The sequence below is a fragment of the Lonchura striata genome, chromosome 15 (assembly GCF_046129695.1).
Source record: "Lonchura striata isolate bLonStr1 chromosome 15, bLonStr1.mat, whole genome shotgun sequence".
Lineage (NCBI taxonomy): Eukaryota > Metazoa > Chordata > Aves > Passeriformes > Estrildidae > Lonchura > Lonchura striata.
Window position 1 is genome coordinate 12,619,492 of NC_134617.1, and position 24,342 is coordinate 12,643,833.

Sequence of the window (24,342 nt, forward strand, 5' to 3'; positions counted from 1 at the left end):
AACAATCATGTTTCACAATCTAACCTATACCAGCAGAATGATTTATAATAGAACCCTATTATTTTTTTGTCTTTGAAATGAAATCTCTGCACATGGGTGGGGGTTGATGATGATGGTAAAAGTGTTAAGTGTTTCCATTGGAAAGCATCATGGCAGGAAGGATTTCATCAAGAGACAAATTTTGCACCATTTACAGAAAATAATTACACCCTAATTTTCTAGAAAATTGTTCTCTAACTGTATCCTCTGGATAAAGAATCCCTCCCCACAATTTTTAGCCATTTTGGATCTTCTTATCAGAGAATCTCTATTATAGTATTACACAACTTAAGATTTGTTTCTGATCAATCTGGGTTTCATTTTTGAGCTGATTTCAGTGTTTGAATCAAGCTTTTGACTGGTATGAAGTAACTCAAGCTCTAGGGAAAAAATGTAAATATGTTCTTACTGCAGCCTAATCCTGCATGGAGAAGGAAGAGATACACTCATTATTAACAGGTGCTGTCCCTTTTGTCTGGGTTGAGCAAACAGCTTAAAGCCTAAAGATAAGACCATTCTTGTATAAAGAAAGCAAATAAAACAGAACATATTTTTTTATTTTATTTTTTTAAGTGGATGTTTAGTACTCAATCAGACTTTTTAGTTTATAATACCTATTTAAAATGTGCATTTATATTATATTATTATTATTTATAATATATCTCCTGCTTGCACACTGGTGCTTAGTAACAGCCTGTGGTGCACTGACCCTGGCTGGCTGCCAAGTGCTCACCAAGACTCTTCTATTCCTCCCCACCTTATTTATCTACACAGAGGAGCAAATATACAAAAGATTCCTGGGTTGAGGTAAGACAGGGAGAGATCACTCACTCCTTACCATCACAGGCAAAACAGTTGACTTGGGGACAGATGAATTTAAGTTATTACCAAACACATCAGAGAAGGATAATGAGAATAAAATCAAATCTTAAAACACCTTCTCCTCTTGCTGGGTTCAGCTTTAATCCCAGTTTTCTGTCCCTGCTCCTCCCCATGAGCACAGGGAACAGGGCTGCAGTCAGTCCCAGTCCATCACAGCTGTCCCTGCTGCTCCTTCCTCCTCAGGCCAGAGCTCCTCACACCTTCCCCTGCTGCACCCTGGGCTCCTGCCATGGGACACAGTCCTACATGAGCTCCTCCCACATGGGTCCTTCCAGTATGAGAATTCCATTGGTTGAACCACCATAAGAATGGCAGCAGTGCAGCTTTAGGGCTCATAAAGCTTTTGGAAGAGATATTCCAGATATCTGGAATATCCACAAGTTATGCTCTAAGTGGTTGCTAATATTATATTTTCAATTGTCAGGTGGATTGGATTACCCAGTAGGAGAGGTAACACATCAGCCAAAAGTCATATAAGTGTTCTCAAGGAGTTTTATCATTTTCTTTTGCTCTAGACAGGTTTGCTGTGTCACTTCTACTGTCTGGCATTGTCCTGGAATCATGAACCACAGCAAATAGCAAAATTATTGTTTTATTAAGGACCAGTACATAGGAATGCTTTTGTGATTGCTTATACTTACTGACTTTTTAGTATACTTGACTGTTAGTTAGTAGTTAACTGCAAAAAAAAAAAAAAAAAAAAAAAAAAAAATTCTACAGATGGTCTGATTCACCCTTCATTAACAGACTTTTTTGAAGATGAGCAGCAGTATTATGTATGAGAGCCCAACAGGAATTTAATCATTGGAGGTTAGGGTTGTACAGATCTAATCATTGCAAAAGAGATCTTGCATGATGTCCCCTAAAATTGTGTCAACGAAATAGCAAATGCTGTTGAACTGAGGTTGAAATAAAGGAGTCAACAAAGTTAAGAACCTCAGTATCTTCTATTTTGCATCTCATTGATCTGGAAGAGTCTTTCCTGTAGCAAGATGTGCTTAGGGGCATGAGACAAATCATGTGGCATCATCATTGCAGTAATTACTCATTAATTATGAATGTAATATAGACATTCAAGCTTTTTTCCTCAGTAGTGTCACTGAATTGCTTCACATTAATACCTCATCTCTCTGTGTCTGTATATATCCATATTTAATAATATAATTCAATTTTATAACAAAATATTCTGAGATTCTTTGAAAATGGATGTACTTTTTCCTTTGTAAAATTATGTGTAAGGTGCAAAGTGCTACTGCAGTGCTTAGTAAACTGGATCTGCAGCAAACAGTATGAAATACGCCTTGGAGAATCCTAATTAATTTAGAACCACAGTAAACAAATGGCTTGTCACTTTCAGTTTATATAAGTATAAAAAAAAGTGGAGGTTGGGGTTAGAAACACTCGCAAGAACATATGCTTAACAAGCCACAGTAAGCAGAACAAACCAGAGAAAGTCTAAGCAGCAGCAGAGATAACCCTGGCACCATCAGCAGATTGTATGGCTACGATCCAGAATGCAAACAGAAGATTGTTCAAACAAGTCATTCATATATTTAATTAACTATGGCACAGTGTTCCAATCATGAGAGGTTATTTTAATATTGTGCAAATGCCATACTAACCACATGCTCACCCCTGCTCTTCTGAGATAACAGCAAAACTCCCACTGCCTAAAACAGGAGCAAGACAGGACATTGAATATTGAAAATTGGGGGTTATAGTGGGTGCCATTAAATCTTCAAATCTCTGAAAATAGCATACTGAAGAGAGCAGAATATGTGCTGTTTAAACAGAAAACCATAGCAATCTATTACCTTTTTATACCCTGAACTCCTAATAAAAACATTTGGGTAACTATTGGAATTAATTTGCCGTCCTTAGGGGTGTGTGTCTGTTTCTATAGAATATAATGAGGTGTGTGTGCACAAACACAGCTGTGTGTGCTGAGGGGAAGGTCAGCACTGTTGGTCCCTCGTTCTGGCCATCAGGAACATCTGGGGATGGCACAGCCCCTGCAGCCCCTGCCCAGGGAACGGGAGGAGGCTCGCTGGGGGTTCCTGTGTTGGTTTTATTGCGAGGCAGGACTGAGAAGAGGAACAGCTCTTTGTGGTGCTCGGTGGAAGGAATGGATCTGGCTGGGCTGGGCTGGCCCAGGGGTAGAGGCTGCTGCAATACAGGGGAAGAAAAGCTGATCAGAGCAAGCCAGACCTGCTTAGTCCAGGGTGCAGTTTTGCAACCCATTAGACCCAGTGTGTGGATCAGCACAGTAAGGCTGAAAACTAAACCAACCCTAAAAAATTATTTTTGAGCCCTGTAAGTAAAACCAGCTGGGTGAGAGAACTTAGAGGGCTCAAAACTAACTTGGAGCCATTTGAAGTGCTAGTGCAGGTCAGATAGGAAAGCAGGGCCATGCTTTTGGGGGCTTAATGTGTGGTTTAATCAGTGACAAACCCATGGGGGCAGGACTGCAACAATGCCAGAACCAGCCTGGGAGCAGGCAGGAGATGCTGATGAGATGGAGAGGAGAAGGGAATGGTGGCAGGCCAGGGTTTGGGCAAATAAAATCAAGTGCTGAATCTGGTGATTGTGAAATCTAAAAGAAAGGTACAATTGCCAAAAGGTTAGAGAGTTCTGATCTATACAGCTCCATTGGATCATTAGGCTAAAAGTCAAATCTTTTGCTTAGTCCTGAGGACAAGAAGAATTCTGAGATAGATTTGAAAGTTTTAGCCCTACTTAAGTGTTGTGTGCCATTTCTCCCTCTGCAAGTAAAGTGTTCAATTGCCTAATTTAATATACTTAAACTTGCCAGCTGTGCTAAAACCTTATTTAAATGAGAAAGGTATTGTCATAATTCCTTTTATTCTGAAAAAAATTTACTGTCAGAATTTTTTCCTTAGTTGGAAATAAGTAGATTGTTTGAAGAGTGGTTTAAATTTCTAGTTTTTCAAGGTGAAAGAGAAGATTTATACTCCTGTCTTAGTTTAAGTGCAAAACTGTGTGAAACGTATGAATCTGTCACTACTTTGAAATAATTGCACTGATAAGCCTACCTTTTAAGATTTGTGTGCTCGAGATAGTCACCCACCAGAAGCAAGGAAATATATATATATATATATATATTGGTGTACATATATATGTGTCTATAAATTAAGTATTAGTAGTATTTTTCAGATGTATACATAATTAGACAAGAAACAAGTAAATTTGACAAAGAAAAGGGAGGGGACCTGAGTCCCCAGTGTCATCATGCATCACGAAAAGAGCTTGTGACTATTCAGCCATGCTGAAGGCAGCGTTCAGCCCTTCCAGAAGTGTGGTGATTGGGAGGCTCTTTTGGGGTACAGGACAGAATTGCCAAAGCAAGAAAGAAAGGAAATTAGAGCCAGATGATGTTAGTAAAGATTAAATTATTGTTAACAAAAACATGGATTAATTCCTTCTGCTATTTTGGAAGGTAACAAATTGCTTTATGCTTTAGAAGCAAACTTGGGCAGGAAGTATTTCTGCTTGGATTTCCTTATGTATTTTGGCTTAGGCACCAAACTGGAAAAGCAATTTGTACAACATCAGTCACCACCTTTATGGGAATAGGTATGACACATTTTATAAGAAACAGATAATATTTTCTGGTTCTTCACAACAGAGAGGCAAAAAGAAAGCAGTTACCTGCAGGTGCTCAGAGGTCAGGAATGCTGCAACAATTACAGGCAGCAAGTAAATCCCAGGCAGAGTACAGGGGGACTGGAAAAATACCCAAGTGGGTTATTAGAATGATCTGAGGAGTGGGGAGCTTGTGGTGCCACAGCAAACTGGATGAACTTGCCTTGCCTAAATAGCATAAAGGGGTTGAGATGGAGAGTGATTTTCTGTCTGTAAATGTATCAAGGGCATAAACACAGTGAAAGGGAAAGAACTCTTCAGGCAGAAGGTTGATAATGGCACAGTGGTAAATAGCTATCATCAGACTCGAACAAAAACAGGGAAGAAATTAGAGGATTTCTTACCATAACAATGGTGGTTTCTGGAATAGTCTTTCAGGTGAAGGAGACACTGTGTGATGAACCTTAAAAAAAATTGTGAATGGTCTTATATAATGGGAATGTCTGTGACAGTCTGGAATTGGACTTGATGACCAAGATTCCTCCTCCTTCCTTTATTTTTGCATCAGGATTTTGAATTTATGCAAAAGAAATGAAAATGTAATGAGCAGTTTATCACCTCACCTTGTGACTGCTTCCTAGCTTTGATGGAAAATAGTCAGTGAACCAGTGTTAATCAACAGATTCAAAGGCATCCAGATATTGTTTGGTTTTATTCCAGTGGTTTAATTTTAGTTACTTAAAATCTTATTGCTCTTTTATTTGAATATGTATATATCCACACTTTTACATTACCATATTTTTAAGCCCTGCAATCCTACACTATTTTCTGTAAATCAGTCACTTTACTGTATTTTCCCAGAGCAAATACTGTCACTTAGACATCTTCGCAGATTTTTTTAGCTGCAGCTATTTAAAATACTACATTTTTTCTCAGACTTTGGTATCCCCAACCTCATATAGCTCTTCCAAATGATTATGATAGAAATGAATGTAAACTGTAATCTTCCCCAGGCATAACAAATGCTTGATGGGAGTGAGAAGGATTCATCCTACAGAAGGCACCAGCATGTTATCTGAAAATAGAAAAGTGTAGATTTTCTCAAAATCAGTATCTGTATATACATTTAAGGATGAAAATAATCCAGATATCATAAATTAGTCACAGCTTTATTAAACAGTGATAAGAACAAGAGATTTTCATGGTCGTTGAGAGAGTGAGTACTACTGACACAGAATCTATTACAGCTCCTTCATGAGTGACTGTGGATATTGGAGATGGGGAGAGCATGACTGGTGGATTTCTAACCCCAGGCAAAGTTTCAGGGCCAAATCTAGAATGCTTGCCTGGAATATTTTTTTTTCACTCATTAACCTTGTGAACCAATCAGAGCTTGTGGTATTGGTTTTTCCTCTGTAAACAGAGGTGGAAGGAGGCTCTGTAAAATTATGTGTTTGTGTGTGCATATTGGCATTTCCCTCTGTAAATTCTGTCAATCCAGACTGGAATTATATTTATCTGGTGCTTGGACCACATCAATAATCAAAACTCTGACTACCTCCCCTTGCCATGATAACTAACTAAACCTTTAGAGAGCCTTATTTCTGTGTTTGAAGCAAGCCATTAACTTTCCATGGGCAGGCATGCTGCTTTCTGTAGCAAAGGCAGAACTGTTGGACAGCATCTTTCTGAAGAGAACAGCAAAGCTCAGTGTGTGAGGACACATTGTTTATATGTATTTAAAGGTTATCACATCCCATTCACTATATGAATAGCCCCAGCTGACATTTTCTGTCTCCTCTCAAGCGATGCATGTCTTGTTCATTGTGCTATGCCGAGTCAGCTGTCAGGCACTGCATCAGGGGACCAAAAGCTATTTTCTTTCACTGTTTTGTTTGCACTTCAGCTAAAAAGCTTTGGATCTTATGATTTCTTAGCAATACAAAAAATAGTATACAGCCAGGGGTAGCAACTTTTAGCAGACGAAGAAATTCCACCTGCACTTTATTTCACATTTCAGCCATGCCATACAGAAGAGTAGACATGGAAGAAAAGCTGAATTTGGAAAAAGGCAATTATTTTAAAACATCTTTTTGAAAACAAATAACGTCTAAGTTATCTGACTCTTTAACCTCAATTAAAATTATCAAGACATATATAAAGGAAGGATGAAAGAATGTTTGTTTTCTGCTTATATTGTTGCTATAAAAGACCAGTCCAAGTCAGTCTTGCTAGGCCAAGTGTCAAGTCCTGCTGTGTGCAGATTGCTGGCTTGGCATGGCAGCAGCACCCAGCAGCCCCTGTAGCAATTAGGAACCATGCAATGAGCAATATTTCAAGAACTATGGCAATGGGAACAGGAGCTACACCTTAACTGTGATATAGGAATTCCTTTACAGAGCAAAAACTTCAGTGTTTCAGTCATTACCAATCAGGAAAAAGTAAAGTCTCGTACTTATCTGTGAGATATCAGCTCATGGATGCTAATTTAATTAAAATGCCTAATATTTCTAATGTAGTGCACTTACAATTCTGTTAGGTAAAGCAGATGTTAGAAAGCTTTATTAAAAACAATTTTCAAAACAAATACACATTTTTTTTCAAACTTACATTGATTTTTATAATTAGTGTTAGTTTTGTACTATCAAAACACATAGTATAGATATTTCCATACTCTTCTTTCCCAAATGTACTTGTTTGGCTTAGAGAAGTGATGTAAGCATAAGTAATAATGCTAAAAACTTTAATAGTACTAAAACAGCTTTTCCTAGTCTAGGCTAAAACTGGACAGTAATGGCTTTAAAGGCTTTTTGCTTTTCTCAGACATGGAACTAAAGGAATATCTTCTTCCCTTTCTTTTCACAGCCAGAGTTGAACTCTGCATGTGTATCTGTGAACACACAGAATATTCTGTTTCAGCTAGAGATCCTAATGTAGTGGTTGAATTCTTAATGCCTTTCCTTGTTTCACTACCTTTAGCTCCAAATCCTGCAGAACTTGTTCTATCCAGCAGCTTGACAGCTTTTAATTCTTTGTCTAATGAGTACATCAAGAGCAGGCACTGTATATCAGATTAAGCAGCTATGAAATAACTTCCTTCTTCAAAAGGTGAATTTTATCTAGCCATTTTTGTAGCATTTCTCTTCTAACAGAAAGGGAGTGATAGGAATTTCCAGTTTTTAATGAATAGGAAGGAGAAGTAAGGTTACAAAAAAAAAAAAGGTACTGCAAAGGAACTTTGGCAAAAGTCCCCCAAACCTGTTATCATAATAAGATTCTGTGCCATCAAAGGTATTATATGATTATGACTTGATTTTGTAAAGTTCAGTTTGGGACAATATACAGTAAGCAAGCATATTATCAGCTGAGTAAAAATCAAAGCTCTTTGCTGCAAATAGAGTAAGACCAAACTAGGCAGTGCCTCATTCACAATATAATTTATCTTCTTTATATTTAACCTGTAAAAAAAAAAAACAAAACAACTCAGTAAGTTTAAACTTTTTTTATTTTTAAGGATGCTTCTTTCCAACCTTTCATTGCATGACAGCTGAGGGTCTCTAATCATACCTAAACTAATCACAGGAGATAGTGAGGTCACCTCAGCCCTTGAAGGTTTTTGCAAGGGGGGCACTTCCAATCATTGTTTTCCCTGAGTGAGGGATGAAGAAACTGCCTGAAACATTTATAAGAATTTTCTCCTAAGATGCTACAGAAATGTGATGTGTTGCTATTAGTTTGAGTTTTTGGAACACAAAAGATCCCATCATGTGATTCAGCTTAAGTTTGGAAAAGATACCTGTCCATTTTTACTTCTGCAATGATTTTAGACAAAGGAAAGTCTTTAGATTATGGTATGCATGCAACAGAGACACCTTGAGTTATCATGGCATGAAAGTAAAAATCTTCAGATGGTATAAAAATATAAATCTTTAGACAATCTCCTTCCTTGAGATATAAACCTAAATGCAGAATAAGGATGGTTGTTCTGGAGACTGAAAGGAAGAGGCAACCTGATGGATCTGATTAAGCACCCTTCTGAATTGCCTTTTTCTAATGGGGGTGATGAAAGCACACTTTGTTTAGAGTTTTGTTTCAATTCAGTCTGCCATGAAACTGTTTGAATTTAGGATTATGCCCACATTATTCATATTGCCAAAAACATCAAAACAGGAACAAAGGGAAAGCTAACCTTGAATTTTCAGCATGTATTTCAGTCCCTGTAAACAAGTTACCATGGAGATAGAACCCATGTGAACTGCAGCCTTCCTCCTAACTGCTGTAGACTTTGGGCCAGCAAGAAAATGTGACATGGCATTGATGCCATTTGCGACCAAAAAAAAAAAACCCAAAAACCAAAGTTATTTCAAATGCTACACTTAACATTTCTTTGCAACACTACCAAGTGAAAGCTAAAAATTGCTTAAAAGCATTGAATTACTTAAAAAATAGGCAAGATAAGTGCAAGGCAAAGCTTTACCAGTTTCACTTTTCCAAATTAAATAATATTCTATCAGAAAAGAAGATGCAAGGTCACTGCCTGTCTTGCTATCAAGATGAGTCTGCAAAGACAGATTGCAGTTTTAAATAGTTTTCACTAGGAAATGGTTTCAAAGAAGCTGAAGTTGTGACACAAAAAGAGTTCTTAAAAAGGAACAAAAATATCCTTGTCATTGATTTTGTTGCTGCCGTTCAAATGTTTTTGAATAGAGCTGCAATTGTCATGTCAGAAATAAAAATCAGCCATCATACTTACTAGCTTACTTATCTTCCATGGACAGAAAAGGATAAATACAAAGAAATTTGTAGCTTTTACTCATCCTTCAGATTTCCAGATTTTGTTCAAGTCCTTTGTTTGCTAGCTCAGTAGATTAATTGTTAAAACTATGAGTTCTGATCATCGTCATCAGTAATCCTCTCTCTACACAGCTGCTAATTGCAAAAATCATATTATTCCTTCATATCCTGGAGATAAAAAAAGGAAAAAGCCAGCCTCTAGAACAATGGCTGACACATGCTTGTGAGGAAAATCATACTGCAGTTGTCAAAAATGGGGTGGATTATAATACTGTAGTCATTATTGCAAATAAACAGTGGTAACATTAAATCTGTGGTCTAATCTCAAATTTTCCTTTTGTTACTCCAGTTTGAAGTCATTGTTTCCTTTCACAGCTTTGAAGACTAGAAATTAAAACTACTATGATATGCCCTGGGTTTCTGCTGTTCAGCCTGATTAAATATATGCTTGAGGAGGGGAAGTGCCTTTTTATCCATACTTTTTTCTGTTTTCTTTCATTTTGCAAATGTTGTTTTTGAACAATGCAATTATTCACTTTTCTTCCCCTGACTTTTATTCATCTTCTCCTGATTTAACTCTTTTAATTCCTCCTTTCCTCTTTGGTCCCTTTATCTGTCTCTCTTTTATTAATTTTTTTTTTTTTCATATATGTCATCTTTTTTATTTAACTTGCTTCTTGCCTCCTGCCATAAGTCCTGATCCTAAAGCCACTGAAATCCATGGCAACCTTTTCTGATTACAGTAACAGTTGGCTCTTATTTCTTTTATTGATGGCACTTTCAGAAGTCATCAGTTCTGCTTGAAGAGTTTAGGCAGTGTAACCAAATTGTCACTATAAGATAAACGAATGGGAAAATATTCAGTTACAAATGCTCAGTGTTTATAGACTCAAGTAGATATAGAGGAAGCAAATAATCTGGGTCAAGGTAGTTTCTTTTAGAATAAAAAAAGTGGACCTTAAAATAAAATGTCTTCATGTAGCCTATTTAGTGATAAAATGTGTATTTCTATTAAAAAATTGATAAAGCCAGCCATTATATGAAATACTGTTAATAATTCTAGGTAATTTGCTTGTAAGGCCCTGAGAATCTTGCTGCCAAAAAAACTGTCTGGCGATGTTTACTGACAACTCCCCTGTGTTTATAATGCAAGCAATATTTTTCCTACCCAAAACAAAGCGGTTAAAATTATCTTTTCCCAAGCTGTATGGAAATGTACTAATTTGTAACTTTCTAAAGCTAACACATTTATGCTTCAGAGATACATAATTTAGTAACAAACAGCAGGCTGAATTTTGATCAGGTTTAAAAAATGTGTACAATAGCCTTCAGACTTCAAATGAGCTGAAAAGGCTCCCTTGGTATTTTCTTCAATCTGAAATTGAAGGGGTAACATTTTTTCTTGAAGATTTCTTTAAAGGGTAATGAACAATTCGAGAAAGCCTGTTTATTATTGCTACTACCCAGATACCTGTTAATGAAGCTTTCTCTGTCAGCCAAGCAGTGGTTCCATAATGGTTTCTTGCATTAAATGATGAAAACTGTTCCACTTACACTGCTCTCGTTTACATAATGGAGGAGTTGTATAAATTAGAAACATGCCTCCATCAAGTATTCTATAAGAGTCTATCAGCTTCTCAGTTAGAAAATCACTGTAGCATTTTCAAGTCTTGGAGGAATGAGGAAGGTACAATTCAAAAAATTAAGGAGTTTTTCCATTAATGGATTAGAGGCTAAACAAAGCAGGCAATTGCCTAAATGTCAGCTTGATGTCTACATTTGAGACAATATGTTTTATATATGAAAAGGTTCTGAATGATGAGGCACTTTTACACATAAAAGCTTAGATGCAGCGAATCCTGAACCTTGTTAGCTGTAACATAAAAAAAGGGAATAATATGTATTATGTGCTAAACAATGTGTATTGTGGGAACTGCTTTTCAGAAAAGAAATCCTTATGATAGCAAGTCTGGCCAAACTGTCTCACTTTTTGTGGGTCAAATCTTAACTTTAGAGGCTCTAAGCCAAATATCCATGGTTGGCAAGGCAGGTATTTGCTAATAAAAAGCAATGTCATATTCAGTCCTGTCAGTGGTAATGCAGATGTTACCCAGGTTTCTGCACAGAGAACCCTTGAACGCAGAGCCCTTGTTCTGCTCAGGCTGGACTACAGCAAGCTTGACCCCCTTTCCAGCCTCCTCAGATTGTGCTGTGGAATTCTGGCCTGTCCTCTCCTGTAAAGGCCAGTTTTTTATCCAAATATAGACAGTAATAATAAATGTGCATGTGCTTCTGTTGCTTGCATGCCTGATAACCTCAGAGGTTCGGGAATTTGGAATTTGTTGTGCAAGTGTGTAGACAGTGCTGGGACATTCATGTCATGAGGGAAGCAGAGAAATGACAGCTCATCATAGGTGTTCAAATTACTGTATTACTGTCTCTGTGATTTCAGTTGCTAAGTATTTATATTAAAATAAATTAAATTAAAATTTATTTTATAAAGATCTTTTTGTTGTTAGTTGGTTTGGGGTATTTTTTTGTTTGTGGTTTGTTTGGTTTTTTAAATGTTGTTGACTCATCTCTTAACATTAAATAGCTACATTGGTGCCAAAATGAGTTCTTTCTGACTGTACTTAAGAAGTACTTGGATCATAAATGGCTATGTCTCAGCATATACAGTTAGCAGGGCAGCTAAATGCAGAGCAGTTAAGTGGCTGGAATTCAGGCAATATTTATTCCACAGCCTCATTCCAACTTTAAACTGCTGCCTGTAGCTGTTCCTCTCACAGATAATACCTGTAAGCTTATGAGGAATCAGGGAACAGGATTCTAACTATAAGGATCATCAGGATTTGCCCTTAAGTTCACACACAAGACATGCCTGTACAGTATCCCCAATCACTTTTGGTCCTATTGTGGCTCACATTTCTTTCTAATGTCCCTCAGAAGAAGGAAAAGGGAAAAGGCAATATTCTGACTATTCTGGAGACTGATCCCTACAGGACAAGCCTTCTTCCAAGCAGGCAGCCTGAAAGCTGGCCCTAACAATCAGCACCCAGTCATGCTGCTGAAGGCACAGGACAGTTTTTGAGCTGCCTGTGGACACTAAGGAAAATTTTTGTCTGCCTTGCTGCTAGAAGCAGCACTGTTCAACTGGGCTATCTCTGACTGTTGCCAGCGACAGACCACGTATGGATAATAAAAACAGGAATGACAGCTGGTCAGGGAAGCAGCTCTGAAAATGGTGCTTTGTGAACACTTTCTATCAGATATGAGTTCAATTATGATTTTCAAAAAAATATAGCAGAACTGAAAAGCTGTAGATTATTAGAGACATTGAATTTGGTGTGCTGGAGAGTTTACCTCTGTTTTAGGCATTGCAATCACAGGTATTTGGTTTATAGTCTTATGACAGGAAGAGCAGGGACTGATCCTTGTGACAGTCTGGAGCTCTTTCCTTGATTCTGTGAAAGTCCCATTAACTCCGTGTGAGTTTTTATACAGCTGCTATTATAAATATTATTGAGCTCTTATTAATAGAAAATGTCTTCTTCACATATTTAATATTTTTTTCATAAGATTCAAGTTCTCATACTGTATTTTTTGCTATTTTTCTCACAGAAGTCACAAGTCTAGATCGTACAGCATATCTAGGGTTCAGTATTTGAAATCTGAGTACATGATGACAGGGCAATTTTTCATTCTTTCTAGTCACATTGCATGAATGAGTCTGTATTTCCTAGTTATGCAAATTTTACTACTTCATTAAATAATGAATAGAATTCAAAGAAAATAATTTACTTCTACCTTTCCACTGACCAAGAATGGCAGTCCCACCATACAACCATGTAGCAAATGCAGCACAATGGCCAAAGAAGCCCCCAACCTGAATTTGGATGCAGCTTCATATTTCTGCCTCCTTAATATCATTATTCACTTTTTTTTCACTGTAAGGAGAAGAAAACTGTCTCTTTTAAATCTGAGACTGGAAATTTCAAATGTTTTTAGGATCCATATTTTAACAGTAGATGGGTTGAAAATTCCAAATTTAAGATTCCTTTGTAAGTAAACCTGGAATATTGCTGGTCTCTCTTTTACCATTAATGGAAGTTGAAATCCTACATTTGCAAAACCTTTAGAAATAATATTTAGAAATAAACCAGATGCAGTTTTGTTTTTAACAGGATGTTATGGTACTTGCGTATAGCCTGCATACAGCAAGAGAGAGGGCTGACATAACTCAGACACTGAATCTGGAATATTGTCTGTCTTCTAGCAGTAAATAGTAAACTACGATGTGTTTTATGGTCAGATATATTCACACCTATCTGACCATAAATCAGTGCCTCGAGCTTCCTCAAGGAAAGTTGAAAGAGTGCATCTCACAAGAGAGAAAAATGCATTTAAAATTACTGCAGCTATAAAATAAACTGACATAACCCACAGCAACAAATATGGGGAAGGAAAACCTTCTGAGGCCACATCAGTACTCTGAGATGATTTCCACTTTTTGGTTTTATTTCTGATCAGTGATCCATTGTGGTTTACAAGTGGAATAAAATCTATTCATTATTTCCCCTAATATTCAAGCAGTTGCATCCCCTCTTTCGAGTTGTTCTCTTATAGAAGCAGCATAATACAGACCTCAAAGAAAATGCTAAATGATCTTTTTCCTTGAAAATGTTCTCTTTTATAGTCAGAAGTGTGTCCCATTCAGTTTGCTGTAGGTGCACTCTCATTTGCAGGTGTTTCACAAATTTTGGGGGCATGAAGGAAGAGGGTGGAGAAGATAGATTAGTTGTACCATAAAGTACAATGGGATTTTAAGTCCTCATTTCAGGGAAAGTGAGAAAGTTTTATCTACATCCTATTAGAGATCTCTCCCAGCACCATTTTCTCATTTGAGGCTTCATCCTCCAAGGTTTACACTGCTCAAATTATATTATACAGCTTATTTCATTACAACTGCATTTAATTGATGGTACTCACTTAAGATTTTATCTTTTCTTCTGATTTGCAGTGGTTTTGAGAGAAGGCTGGGCAATTTGGATCCAACTCAGGTTTTTAATACATGTTTTAGATCCCTTTATCATTTATTGCTGTTACCAAGATGGTGGTGTAACTGTAGAAGACTAAATCATGAACAAAGTACTACTTTGAATTTATGCTGAAATTAAAAAGAAAATACTTTCTGAAGTCACTTGATGCTAACTGATGGCCATACTTAATACCTTAATGTGATTTTTTTAATCATCACTGCATTTTTGAACCCTAGCAATTTGCTTTCTGTCTTGAAAATATCACTTCTAATAGGACCAATTCTCAGCTAAAACATAGGATTTAGAAAAGAAGCAGAAGCTTTGTAAAGGAGTTATCCAGAAAGCCAAGTTATTTAGTAGTACTCAGAAAAGTTACATGCATAGTTGATAATAAGAATTTAAAAACAATACCTCAAATAATTAAAATCTGGTTGTTGAAGAAGGCTATGATAGAACTGTATATTATATCTAGGCTTATATAACTGTATTTTATATATTATCTTATTGTGTTTTAAAACCCATCTCTGAAGCAGAGATGTTTTAGAACTTAATGAGCCATTGTGACCAAAATGTTCATGTTTGCATGTTCAAAGGAGCAGGAACATCACTGAGATAAGAAGCAGAACTACAGGAGCTACTTTGCTGCATTGGTTACTTTTCTGCTTATTTGGGTTGTGTTGGTTGTTTTTCTGATTAAGATTTTCTGCTTATTCTGATTACTTCTAAGTGACACCTACCTCCTTTTTCCACCTGAAACCTGAACTTAGGATTTCTGCTTTATTTTCTAAATAGAAGAGCTCTTTCCTACCAGGCATCTTCTCATGTCAATGAGTTTAACTTAAGGAAGCATCACTCACTTTTCTTGTTCTTACTTTGAGCATGTTATGGAACATCAATCATTCCTAAAATTTTTGATTTTTCCTCCTCATTTCAAACATGTTTTTTTGAATCTGGTAGTGAAAAAAAAAAGAAGAAATAATTCAGGTCTATGGTTTTGTGTAATGGCTACTTACAGAAATACATTTCTTCATTAGATTTATTGATGCTTTTAATGCACATTGTTGCATTTTCAGAAAATACAAGTATGAAACAAGTTTTGTCTCTCCTAATTTTCTTCCTTCTCACTTTGTGAACCTTCATGAGCTCAAAGGCTCTGTGACTGTTAAGTCATGTTGCATGCCCAGGGGAACACATGGAAGGAAAAAAAAAAAACACCTAAATCCAAAGCTTTATTCTTATCTCTGTCTCTGCACCACTGCAGTCTGACCCTTATGAAAGTCCAACACACAGCTGGCCATGGGTTTTTGGCATTCAGACAATGTAGGAGCTGCTGAAAGAATCCATCTATCACCCAGCATCTCCTGAAAATACCAACGGGTGGACTCAGACTAGGCTTGCTGAAGACATTAGAGCTCAATAATGTTTTTCATTTCCATGACAGGCTAGTTTATATAAGATTAAGTTCATCTCTATCTGTTAAAATTCTGTCCAAAATGGAGTGGTCCTCATTGATTTTTTTATTCATCCATTACTGCTGTTTCTAACTTCTTTCTATCTTAATTGTCATTTTTCAAAATTGGTCATGACTTCAGCCAGTCCTAAGTCTTCCAGAGATATTGTCTTGCTACATTTAATAGCAGGATGTTATGAGTGTAATGGCTTTGAATTGTGACTGAGTTATTTGTCAATGAATGGAGATAAAATATGCAGCAAAATCACAAGAATGGCCAGTAAAAGCTGGACTTAGAGTGTTTATTTACTTTTCCAAAATTTAATTAATCCCTTCAGCATTTTGAGATGTGAGTATATGGCACTGACCTGCATCAGGCAGACCACAAACACATGACTCATAAACTTGCTTGACTGAAAATCCACTGAAAACTTTGCAGTCCTCTGAGAGTTGCATCGTGTTTCCAGGCCTTCATATGAATGCAGAAACACGACATATATTTTTGTGTAGGGTTTTAGGGATCTTTGGTAGCAGTGTTCTGTTTGTCTTTTTTTACTTGATCTGAAACTCTTTTTCCAAATTGGGAGTTCTGTGCAGCACATAATTTCCTGCTACCTAAGCATGGCCCCATGAGATATTCAGCAGTGATTTTGAATGCCAGATTTCCCCCAAAATGTGTTTTAAAGGTTGAGTTTACTTTCATGGACATAGACCGCCTTTGAAACTAGAACTTGATAAAAACAGGGGAAATATTCTGTTACTTCCATGGTAGTTTTACTCAATGAGCATGGCTGGCTCGGAGGATGGAACTGCCAGACTTTGCAAAGGCCTTGGCAAAAGGGATGAAACTTGGCAAATAAGATAGTAGGAGATGAAAAAGATCTGCTCTGAGCAGGCAGCAGAGATGAGAAGGATTGAAATATTGATTGTGGCTTGAAGAGACATTAAGTTGGAAGTTAAGAGGAAAACAAGGGTTTGTTTGAGAAGCAAGCACGGAAGAAACGCAGCTCAGGTATGGCAAAGTTTGAAAGATTTAACCTAAAAGATCGTGTTCCCAAAACCTAGGGACATATCCTAGGAGCTTTGTGTTCAAGATTGAACCATTTGAAATCACTGTACACAGAAATCACTGACTGTAGGCTTTTGTGCTCACTCAGGGTTAGAGCCACAGTGCTGGTCTGTGAGGCTGAAAAGAAATAATTTTAAAGTTAGTTCAAAGCCTAAGAAAAGTTAACATCTTTAGGTCAGGAGATGCTTAACCTGACCTGGACTGGTATAGGAGAGCAATGAAAAATATTTATATAATTCTTTGAAAGGTTACAGGACTTTTTGGTGGGAATTGTCAGTTACTCAAACACATGAGTTCTCATAAAGGCATATTGTTTTTTTCTTTCATTAAGACAGTCCTTTTGGTCCCAAATAAAATCTGTGATCAAATTTGATAATTTCTTGGTTGAGCTCCATTGCTGGATTATTCTAAGAGGAAGAGGAAGAGGGTATGTGAGTGGAGCTGGGGTGGGGGATTATGCTTCTCTGTCTGACCAACTTTAAAAGCACTATTAAAAGCTTTGGAGGTATTGATCAAAATTTAGATTCTGCCCAGGGCTGCTCAGAAAGGTGAGTTATATGAGCACAGAGGCTTTGTTATTTCAGATGTTCCTTACATGAAGGACACGGGGAAGGCAGTCAGGACGTGTCAGAATGCTGGCATTATGGCCCCAAGGAAAGAAATCAACTTAAAGCTCAGAAGGAAGGAAAAAAAAGTGTTTCCTGAAAGGTTTTACAGGATGTTGAATATTTTTTATTTTTTTAAAGAAGGTTGCTGGTGTCAAGTCATTATTGTTTGAGAATTGTATTTATCCCAACAGACTTGGCATCCTGAATTTTGGCTGTTTGGGATGAGATAGGACAGGAGTACCTAGGAGGGCAAAGGGAGTGATCTCTGCCAGACCTGCCAGTTCCTGGCTCTGCCCTGGATCCCTCAGACACTTGAATAGCAGTTTTCCCCTAATGTCCCCAGCACACTGACAAAGTAACTAATTAATCAGTCTGTCCACTAATCCAGTGCAGCATTGATTCCTTCTAAACCCCTGTCTGTCACCACAGATCTGCTTTGGATTCTGCCTCTTTCCTGTCATCCACTGAAACTGGGGATCAGCAATACAGTGAAACAAAACCCCAATAGCAATAATTCCAAGTCAAAAGAATTTAAATTTTTTTGACTGATTAATTTTGTATGAGGATTTTTTGGAGGTAAGATGTCATCTGTGCATGTCACTAAAGTTATCTTCAATTAAGTTTTGTCTTCTGTAGGATTTGAATTATTTCCACACTTTTTCACTCTCTAAAGATTTTTCTCTAGTGTACTCTTGCCTTCCAAAAGCTGTTGAAAATCCTTCTCTGAACTGCTACTTCATTATTACTCATTCATCTTCATTTTTTGGTCCCTTATGAATAATAAGTTTTCTGGTGTCACTTTCAAAGGAGTGAGTTCTCTAAGCAGCACTAAAAATAGATATTCTTTGTTTAAGTTTAAGCTTATGATCTACTTGAAAATTTGGAGAACAATTTGCTTTTATATTGCTAATTTCAGGTTGTCATTTCATGATTCTTGTTCAGATCTAATTTGTTAGATCACTTTGTACAGACTTTTTCTCTCAATCTAAGTCAGTACCTGTAATTAAAGCTGTCTGTAACTAATAATGAGTAATTAATTGCACAAAAATGTTTCTTAAAAAAAACCAAAACCTCGCAACTTAAAATGTGCATGGTGAAGATTTCTAAGCTTCTAAACTACTTAATCATGTATGGACTCATCCAAGGACTGATGTCCAGAAAACGTTTGGACGAAAATCTGCTTTTGATGGCAGATAAGTCAATTAAGCAAACAGTGCTTTGTCTTCTGTTCATGGGGCCCTGAGGTGCAGAGCTCATTGCTGTCAATGATAATCAGTTAAGAAGGCCAAGTGTCCTTTAGGAAGAAAAAAAATTAATAAATTGCTCAAATCTCTCTCTAGAATGTAATTGTGACAATTTATTTCCTGTAGAAATTTCATTTCATTGTAATTAATAATAATTTGGCAATTTCAATTGTAACAAACGTGTATAAGACAATACAAAAGGTGACGAAAATTATGATCCCATTATAAAGTTCATTCTCCTAAGTGAGCATTTGTTCAGAGCATGTATCCAAAAGCTCATCACATGTACAGTGTGATGGTTGATTTTCCTAATTTATATGGCAGGATCAGGAAGATCTTTCAATAATCACTAAAACTGTGTATGTGCAGCATTTTAGAAATCCCACTGCCTTTCCTACGTGTCTTGTATTGGAAGGAAAGTTGGCTGAAGGAAGATAGGGATACTGGGAAAAGAAAGATGAAAATTGATTAAAGACTAATCTTAAAAAGCAATAATCTGGAATAAATACTGAAAGGGAAGTAACCATTCAGTAAATTTGTTAGTACAAATGAAGAGAGAATTTATGAGGAGAGAAACACATCAAAGGAATTTTGTTCTGTGCTTGAACCAAAGTACATTTTCAGAACTTCAAAAACTGGCACAAGTGATTGGAATTTTGAAAGGAATTGAAACAGATATTGTATGTTCTACTGAAGTTGAAGTCTGTTTTCTTTGTTAGTTTGTTTAAGTAAATTTCATTTTACTTTGTCCTTAAACAATTACAATACAGGTAAAACATTATTGCTTCCCTGTAATTTGTACACACATTTTCTCCTCCAAGTATTTATGGTATTAACTTATTAGGTGATACATTTTTGTACTGTTGACTTTCTAACTCAACAAAGTAAAATGAACAAACTAAGAAAATGGACCAAAAAAAAAAAGTTATTAGCTAACAGAGAATTCTATTAATTCTTTGAATTATTGTTCTTGAATACCTGTATTCAGTATTTGCTTAGTTCTGGCTATAGAATCCATCTGCTTTCATAAGGGGTGTGGGTGTGTTTTATGCAAGATTTATGAAAAAGGTGAATTTGATTTCTGTAATAATTGACTGGATAAAATAAATATAGCATCTGCTTCTCCAGGACATAAAGCTTGAATATTTATAATTTAGCAATAGGTTTATGGAAAAAGGACAACATTTTTCCTTCTTTAAATTAATGTTAAGGTGTATTGTTTTTAGAATACAGAACCCTCCACCTCTTGCATGCTGTTACAATTTTAACTGTAAATACAACATAGTATCCTGTTTATGAATTCTAATCTCAGAAGCTAATTTAATTGGTGCATTCCAACTACTATTGCTTATTTCACACTTCAATAGGTAAAGATGCATTAATAATCGAAGTTTCAAACTGTAATTAACGTTAGCTTTAGGCTCCTGACAATGAAATGATTACATTTTTATTTATGTCTTCATACACAAAGTCAATCTTACTTGTGATTGAATAACGAAAGAAACACACATTTGGTCTCTAAAGCCTGCTTACACTGCTTGTAATTATCTGTTCCCTGCAACTGTCAGGAAGGAGTAAAGTAAGCTAGTGTAAAATCTGTGTGGATGTCCCTCATTCCTCTCCTGCAGCTCTGCAGTGATTTCAGTGAGCTCTGGATGATATGTTTGATCCCATTTGTTCCCACACTGCCTTACAGAGCATTGGGTTCATCCACTGGGCCTTGGGTAAAGGGTGACACTGTGTTTGTCTAACAGGGAAAGGCAGAATTTTTCCATGGTGCCATGCAAGTATATTGCACAAAGCCCTACCACTTCCTCTCCAGCAAGAGTCTTTTAGAATCCATTTTTTACCTTTCCCTTGAAGCTGCAGAATAGTCTCTCAATTGCTGTTACAATTCTAGAATCAGTCAGCTCACTCTACCTTAATACAGGCCAGGGAACATGCAGCTGGAAATCCCCAGCAAGCAGGACCTAAGCACAGCACAGTGAGGTCACTGGATCAGCAATTCTGTGCTTTGCTGTGGTCTGGTGTTGATTAAACCAAGCTAAACATTACTAACAGATTTCATTGCCTGTTACGGTCATTACAAGTAACAAGAGAACTAAAAGCAAAATTTTGCCTTAATGCACTTTGCCTACACTAAGTGTTTGTAATAAAAATATGGTGGTGATGTTTTCAGCAGAAGTTTTCAGCAACAAACCCCAAGGAGGTGGAAGTGAGAGAGCAGAGCTGCTGTGAGCCTGCTGTGCCTTGCTGAGTTGGGGCTGGGCTCTGGGCTGGGATCAGCCCTGCTAAAGGCAGCTGGAAGAACTCCCACTGCCAGCAGTGGGAGTTCTTCTTCTCCTCCTGCTCCCAACACCACTCTCAGTTTGCATTTAAAAGTGAATAGGGTGCAAAGCAGCTGAATACATTTTTCAATGAGAAATGCATTTATTGTAAGCAAAGATAACTGAAAAAGGTTCAGATTAATTGTTGAAAGAGCTATTTATCTACTTTTTAATAAAAAGCTGGAAACTGGGTTTGACTCTTTCAGTAGGAAGTGGGGGAAAAGTAGTTTGAGGAGCTCCATATTCTGTGGAAAGGGCATGTATGTATAGGAGGGCAGTTAATATTTATTCTTTCATGCTTAGTCTTTGTTCTTCTCAGTTCCTGCCTGTTTTCATCTATATTCCCACTGATACCTTTTGTCCTCCCTTTAACTCTTCAATCTTTGTACTCCCACAGACTTTCTCCCTTAACATTTTTTCTGTCGGGAGCAGTGGACACAAATGCTTTCATTTAGAAATTCCATCTGGGACCTTCTCAGTTCATGACAGGCAAAAAAGGAAAAAATAACGGGTAAGTCAGGCAGGATAATAAGCTGAAAAATTATCATATCTCCTGTGCTTCTAAATTCTCTTCACAAATCAAGTGGTGCCTGCCTGAGATAGTAAAATATAGCTCATAAAAAGTCTGAGGGAGATATTCAAAATAAGATGCTGCTGATGTTTTGGATTTGGCTCCTTTTAAGTGAAACAGCACTGGATAGACTAGTTTGAGTCGCACTAGATATATACATTTCAATCCAGGCTTCCCAAACTAAATAACTAGTAGCTGATTCACAAAAGTCCTTAGAGAATGGGTTTTGAGCACCACCACTACAGGCGTGCAGAGAAGTTTGGTGAAGAAATGTGCCCTGGGTGTGATAGATGAAGCTCCCAGCAGGGAGAAGCTGCCCTCTCTGCTGGTCCCACTGTCTGGGGTGTGCCTGGGGAGCTCCTTCCACCTTGGGCTCTGCCTTGTCCTTGTCGTGTTTCTTGGGAGCCCACTCTCAGAATTTGGCTCCTTTTGTTAAATCCTCAGTAGCTATGAATATAGGACATAAAAGCAGTTGAGTGCCTTATGTGGAGGTGGCCAAGTTTCTGTGCTGAGCTGGACAAAGGCCAAAAGGTTCCTAAAGCAATGAAGTTGTCCTCAGCATTTATTACACCAGAGAGGAGGATGGGGAGTGGGAAGAGCTCTGGGAACAGGTTGCTGAGGGCTGGTGCTCTTCCAAGGGTGCTGTGTGTCCTACCTTGTCGCTGTCGAGGCATGACGGGAATGAAGAGACTCTGATCAGAAGGTTGCTGAGAGGAAAAACTCCAGTTTATTCAAAATACACTCCTCTTTTATACAGAACGTCGTGAGGACCAACTCCATTGGTCCTGAAGTGAAAACAACCCACAGCATTGGTGCAGAGTGCTTGACACACCGTGATAGAACTTAACTATAAACAATGTGAAAAACAAGATATATAAAGAATTATTTACATTCTTCTCCAGCTCTTTCCCAGGCTTCTGCCTGGCTAGAAACTCTCTGTTTCTCTCTTTGAATCTGAGACCCACACTACCTCAGTGTGCAGATGAGTTTATGAAGTTTGTTAAAGAAATCCATAGGACCTTGTGAGTTATTTGCAGCAGCCAGGCCCCTGTGGAAAGCCCCAGCCCCCAGCAGCACAGAGCTCTGGCAGACACAGGACACAGCCCTGCTGCTGCTGGGTTTCTTGAGAGCCACAGGAAATTCCAGACAGGGCCCCCTGAGCTATTGTATGAACAGATCAATACCCTGACATTTGTTTAACTGGTGGGAATCTAGATAGATGGTACCTGGTAACATGCATCACTTTAGCTCTCATTATTTACATTTTCAGCTAAAACTCCATTTCACCTTGTTTTGCAGGTTTTCAATTACATCTAATTCAAAACTGTAGTAGTTTAAATAGGATAGATTAACTGATGTTAGTAGAAAAGAGAAACCTCTCTTTTCTCTCTGTTGGCAGGGTATGGGAGGACGGATTCTTCACTGGTTGTGATAATATGCAAATATATTCTTCCATTACAGCCCAAGCAGAGTCAAAGTTAGACTGGGGAAATGCACCTGCAGCACTGAAATGGATGCTGCTGACAATGTTATGTCAATCTGTAATTTCTCTTTCTCCTTTTTTCTGTGCTTTGAAGGATATGAAAAAAAAAAAATTAAAGCAAATATTACCATTTATGCCCTACAGATTCTCAAGAGGTGGTATCACACCCAGGAGAGAGATTTTTCTGTGTCCTGTGCAAATATAAATCTGGTATCAATTCATCCATCATTTTTTGTTTCCTATTTTAAAAGGATTTTTTTACTCACAAACCCTATGGACTGAAGGCTTTTCATTCTAGTGAAAGGCATTGAGCAGAAAGAAATGTACATATAAAAGGCAAAGCCCCCCTCAGGTTTACTATTTCTGATAGACTAGGGTAGAATTTATTACTTATGCTACAATAAATATTGAGGATCACTCTTTACATAATGTCATGTCTTAAGGTATAGCTATATTAAGGTGTGATATTTAAGGTTATGCCAAGTGATATTTTTCTCCTGTGTTACTTATCTCTTCAAAATTAAGGTGATTTCTTCATCAGTAGCACTTTGGAGAAGAGTGGGACAATTTCCACAGTGGAACTAGTGTTTGGGAGAATTGTTCTGTCTTTGGGGCATCAATCATACAGAAATTCCCCCGATTTTCCCAAGATTATTGTGGTTTGCAAATTACTGATTTCCACCCACTTTGTAGAAAAATGACCTGGCTTGTGACAAAACCCAGTGCTGAATTTCATTAAAATGAGGGGTTAGCCTGGGATGGGCAAAAAATAAATGTTTCTATCCCTATATTTTCACATCCTATCTACAAATAGATCGTCCAGAGAAATAACAGTAATTATAACTGTCATTCTGATTTTACTTATTTTGCATTTGAATAAACAGGAAAGGGTTTTTACAAATTGATTCTAGTTCTGTCAGTGTGACCTGAACCACTTTTGACCAAAAATAGATAAATACAATTAATATGTCTCTCCTTCATCTGTTGACCTGGTCATGGACTTTGATAATGTAAAGCCCATTTGTGGAAATTTTGATGGAAATTAAATTAATACTGAAAAATGCAAAAAGAGTTTTGAACTATAGTAAAACTTAATGGGAAAGGAGGCACGTGCATCTCAAAATGATGCTATTTTCAAATATGCCTGTGTTTAAAAGGGAAGAAAGAAGACTTATAAAAACTTAGCCAAATATGATTTTTCCTCCCATTTTCTGCCATTTTTTCCAGAAAAGA